Raw genomic sequence first — 6,000 nt, forward strand, 5'->3', positions numbered from 1 at the left:
TGGACCCATCGAGCTTTGGCCTAGTGTTGCAGCCAGTAGCATGGGGGACATTTCATTAGTGAAAGGAAGACAAACATCAGACCATCTGTAAAAAAACAGTTCATAATAGGATACGTTTTACAGTATAACGACCTAAACGTCCGACTTAAATGTGACTGAGAATCTGTGGATGGTCTTAAAAGAGGAGCAACGGCCTTAGAATCTTGCAGAACGGGCAAAAAATTTGCAACATATAACTTTAGCTTCAGGCCCATTTTATTTCAGTTTTTATTTATCTTTTTTTTTTGTAGTTTGTGGATGCATACATTGCTCCAGATGATATGGCAACCTGTGACCCAACTGTGGATTAAGCAGTTAATGATCTTAACATTAAAAAAACTCATCATGGCCTCACACCTCTCGAGGCTGTGAGTTAGAATCCGAGCTGCAGCTGCGTCCATGGATTTGCATGCTATGAATAGTGAGCTTGCATGCCGTGAAGTCATCTTTACGTCATCTTTAAATCTTTACGTTCATCTTGTGTTCATTTGACATCGAAAGTGATTGTGAAACAGTGGGCAGCCATGAGAGGCGCCAGGGGAGCAGTGTTTGGGGATGGTACCTTGATCAAGGGGACCTCAGTGGCACCCTGGTGTTTTGGGATTAGAAACCACAATCTTCTAGTTATGAGTCCACTTCCTTATATCCAGTATGTCAAATGTCACAATAACATTTTCAAACAAGGGTGCACAAACTTTTTCTGTATTTCAAAAAACCCGGAAGACCAGCAACTCAATGTTAGTGAACCTGCCATTCACTTGAGCAATACTACTCAAATCAGAGCTGTCATCCATGAGTTATAGTGGCCTTCGTAAGTCATCTTTGCTGAAGATTTCCTGATACAGAGGTTGTTGCTCCCTTCCACCTCCCTCCACTCTTTCCATCACAGGAAGATCTCCCGTATCTGAGCTGCATCTGTTTGTCTGTGCTGGAAAACAGGCCAGAAATGTAAAAAAGAAATTCCAGAACTCAAAACATGAAGCCCTGCTCACATTTCTTCAGATATATCCTAGTCACGGGTTATAGGGGGATCAAAGCAAAACCTCAGAACTCTTTCACCTATTGCCGATCCCCTGAAGCTGAACCTGTTGGGTTGAACAAACTACTTCAGGTTCCACCGCAGGATACTCATTAGACTGAAGGTACTTTGTGGAAGATTTCAGTGTATGGTAAAATAGTACATGCAAGTGTACCATTAAAAAAAAAAAAACTTTCCAGAAACTGCATCATAGCTTATTTTTCAGGGCCTCGCACCAATTTCACATGTTCTTGAGATGCTGAGAAAGTAATATTCCACAGCCAAAGCAGGGAAAGAACACCCTGAGGTGCGAGTTATCACCTCACGGGGTACTGGGGGCGTTGGATGTGGAGAGAAGCCTTCTGTTGTTGCACGGCCTGGATCCTGGGCCTGTACCTTTCCTAAGGAACATTACAGAGCGAGAGAGAGAGAGAGAGAGAGAGAGAGAGAGAGCACTGCACTCAGTCTGCAGAACCAGGACAAGGTTGTTTTTCACCCAAGCTGCTAAGTAATAAGAGCAGACGACCCACAAGGTCTCTGCTGGCGAGGCGAGTTTATAGCAAAGGCACCAATTAGCGGCTCTGCCAAAGGTGATTGGGAGTTAACGGTCTATGTGGGTGGATGGTCTCACCACGCATGTGTGAAGTCCACCTTGATCATGCTATTTGGTGGTGCCCTCTGTACTGTAGTGGAGGCTGATCACCGGCTCGGTGGAGTGAGGGCTTTTCTAGCTCCTGCTCCAAAATCAGCAGCCTGTCTCATACTTTCCTAAAGCACCAGAGAACCGAGGCACAGGTAACACAAGTGTCCGTTACCACACATTCATTTACGCCGACGCTATGTAATCCTATGTGATTCTTGTGAGTTCACAGCAGAGGGCAGTCATCACACTGTATTAGAAATCATCTCGTGTGCGATGCACAGCAGCGGGATCAACTTTGTTCTGGGGTCTTACTGATTGGTAGGGATTCTTCTGGGGATTCAAATTATTCACAGGAGGCCGGAAGGCGACACGTGGCGAGGCCGAGGTCGATGGAGACGAGCTGGCTTTCCTGGAAGTTGATGAGGGAACTGGCTGATTCTGCCGCTCTGACTCACGGGTCACTGCTGATCTGGGATCTGCTCTTGCTTCACCTTTCTGACATTTAAAGTCTGATAAACGTTAACTGTCACTAGAATATATTAAAGTGATTATTATTGTCATTGTGATTTTACAGCACATGGTGACACAATGAAATGTGTCCTCTGAATTTAACCCATCATCCTTGGTGAGCAGTGAAAGGCGCTTTGCTCAAGGAGACCTCAGTTTGGGATTTTAACCGGAAACCCTTTGGTTACAAGTCCATTCCTTACCCGCCAGTCCATCGCTGCCCCTTTCTATACAACTTAATAACTCAGTAATAATAACGCAAAATATAATACACATTTTCTGCACATGAAGCTACATGTCAAAGCCCACCACAGCCAATTACAGTGGGTTGCAAAAATATTCGGCCCCCTTGAAGTTTTCCAAAATTTGTCACATTACAGCCAGAAACATGAATCTATTTTATTTCCAATACAAAGTGGAATGACATGAATCTATTTTATTTCCAGTAGAAAGTGGAATGACCAATACAAAGTGGTGTACACTTGAGAAGTGGAACGAAAATCATACATGATTCCAAACATTTTTTACAAATAAATAACTGAAAAGTGGGGTGTGCGTATTTATAACCACCTTTTGCTGCAATTGCAGCTGCCAGTCTTTTAGGGTATGTCTCTACCAGCTTTGCACATCTAGAGACTGAAATTCTTGCCTTTTCTGCTTTGCAAATTGGCTCCAGCTCAGATTAGATGGACAGCGTTTGTGAACAGCAGTTTTCAGATCCTGCCACAGATTCTCGATTGGATTTAGATCTGGGCTTTGACTTGGCCATTCTAACACATGGATATGTTTTGTTTTAAACCAATCCATTGTTGCCCTGTCCTGCTGGAAGGCAAACCTCCGCGCTAGTCTCCAAGAGGTTTTCTTCCATTTTGGTTTCATCTGACCAGAGCACCTTCTTCCACATGTTTGCTGTGTCCCCCACATGACTTGTGGCAAATTGCAAATGGGACTTCTTCTGGTTTTCAATGGCTTTCTTCTTGCCACTCTTCCATAAATGCCAACTTTGTGCAGTGCACGACTAATAGTTGTCTTATTGACAGATTCCCCCACCTGAGCTGTAGATCTCTGCAGCTCGTTCAGAGTCACCATGGGCCTCTTGGCTGCATTTCTGATCAGCTCTGTCTTTGTTCGGCCTGTGAGTTTAGGTGGAGGGCCTTGTCTTGGTAGGTTTACTCCTTCCATTTCTGAATGATTGCTTGAACAGTGCTCCATGCGATGTTCAAGGTTTGGGAAATATTTTTGTAGCCTAAGCCTGCTTTAAATTTCTCAATAACTTTATCCCTGACCTGTCTGGTGTGTTCTTTGGACTTCATGGTGTTTGTTGCTCCCAATATTCTCTTAAACAACCTCTGAGGCCGTCACAGAGCAGCTGTATTTGTACTGACATTAGATTACACACAGGTGCACTCTATTTAGTCATTAGCACTCATCAGGCAATGTCTATGGGCAACTGACTGCACTCAGACCAAAGGGGGCTGAATAATTACGCACACCCCAATTTTCAGTTATTTATTTGTAAAAAAATGTTTGGAATCATGTATGATTTTTGTTCCACTTCTCAAGTGGACACCACTTTGTATTGGTCTTTCATGTGGAATTCCAATAAAATGGATCCATGTTTGTGGCTGTAAAAGTGACATAATGTGATAAAATTCAAGGGGGCCGAATACTTTTGCAACCCACTGTGTATGATCACGAAACACAACCACACACTGCCACGCTTGGAAATGGCTCCGCTTACTCGGGGACAACATGTCTGACATCCTCTGCATCAGAGACTGCTGCCTCCTGAGGGGAGGACAGATGGCCATTGGTTACGCGCTTTTAAACAAAAGATTACCCCCCTCTTCTCCACGAGACTGGGCCCGGTCCCCCAGCAGCAAGTGCTAAGTTCATCATCATTACAGAGAAGTGAAAGTGATTTATATAGCGTTTAACAATGATCTTAGCACTCTGGGGCTTATGGGAAATTGGGCTCTGCTCAGAAAGAAAATCAGTTACAAATATGAATTTCAAATTGTGCTGTTTTATTTTTATGCACAGGTGACAATACTAGGTTTGGTGACAAGGTGACAAAGTCTCACAGGTGACAAAGTGTAGGCTTTTACCCACCACTCTCTGGGTGAGTCTCACTTGGGCTGAATCAGAGGTGGCATTTTAAGACTGGATATGACATAAGCTTCCTGCCAAGGCTGTTCCGATCCAAATGTTCTGTCACTGTCTTCCTCCAGGGAACATAAATTGCAATAATTTTATTCTAATTACACCCAGAACACAAACTTTAAATGGTGCTGGTATAAACAAGTCTGAGCCACTAAATCAAAACTGACATTTGGACAAATGACATTTGTCCAAAGACATTTTGAACCAATTTGTAAGTCTCAACTAAGGTATCCGTGGGCATTGCAGCTTCTCACAAACTATTTCTGAGTCTGGCTGATTGCAGCCGGCTCATTTTAAAAGGGGCTAATTCTAAAAGGGACGCAGGGTAGATCACACAATATGGTGACAGGGAGGAAGAGTCGGGGTGTAAGGAAATGGGTGGGGGTTGGTGGTGGGTCCACATGGATAAATGACAGCTGACGGGGTGGTACAGGGGGAGTGATCCTACAACTAGTGAATTGAAGCTGCTTGTCAAGGCTGCCGTTCCACCGGCAGGCCCACAGGGGGCGCCAGACGGTATCCACCCAGAAGCAGTCGAGGCCAGGCTCTGCGATGGCAATATCCGGTGGCCGTCTTTGATGGCGCGTGTTCACTGTTGATTTATCACTCTGCTGCAAGCCTTTTGATTCTGCTTTGACTGGAGCCGACCGACCGTTCTTTGACGATTCTCCTGGCCTGGCCTACGCCATGGTGGCCCTTTCTCCTCTCTCCCAACGTGTGCTACGGCTCCCGCCCAGGAGCAACTCCTGGAGCTACGCAGCCCATGCGAGCGCTCCCGCACCCCCGAACTGACACCCTGCTCCATCAGCCATGTCCGCACGCATCTTCCTGCTGCCTCATCGCATCCTCTCACAATGTGTCCTACCCCAGGACACTGCTCCAAATATAAATGTTACGTAATAGACAGAGGTTCACCGCCCTCTCTTTACTGCTCTGCTCCCTCTCTCGCTCAGGCCTCTCTTCTGTATCTGTCCCCACCTTCCTCAGCCGTTCCCTCATTACAGTTTCCATTTCCGTCCTAACTGGGCTCACACGTGGCACCACACGCTGACAACGATCGCAGCGAGAACAAACATCAGGAACGCAGCAAAAACACAAAAAAGACACTCCCACACACTTTTATTTTTCCCACAAATTCGCAGATTTCCTTTGCTATTTTATGACAAGAAGCTGTTCATCTAGAAAGACATTTCATTGTGCGGGGATGTTTGCTGTCTCCACGCCTGTTTTTTTAGCGACCGACTGCTGTGCAGGAACTGCTGTGTGTTTTTTTATTTTTTTTGGAAGTAAGTAATCCAATAATGGCAGAGCTCTATAAGAGTTTGTGACAGCTAAGTCTGCATCACGCTGTGCCGGGCCCCCTGCCGGCTCTTTACACCAGCTTCATTCCGGGACGAGGCGTTGAGTCAGCTACACCCGGGCTACAAGTGTTTGTTTGATCTTCAGGTGCCTTGCCGCTGTAATTTCACATTAAGTGTGGCATCTAGACCAGGAAGGAAAGTTCCACCAACGACAGAGGAGCTCCAGCAAGAACATATTCCGGTTTAGAACAGAACCAAAATAATGATGGCATTATGTTGGGTCATATGGCAGTGGTAGCCCAGTGGTTAAGGAAGCAGGGTCATAATTG

Source organism: Denticeps clupeoides, chromosome 15 (genome assembly GCF_900700375.1).
Source record: "Denticeps clupeoides chromosome 15, fDenClu1.1, whole genome shotgun sequence".
NCBI lineage: Eukaryota > Metazoa > Chordata > Actinopteri > Clupeiformes > Denticipitidae > Denticeps > Denticeps clupeoides.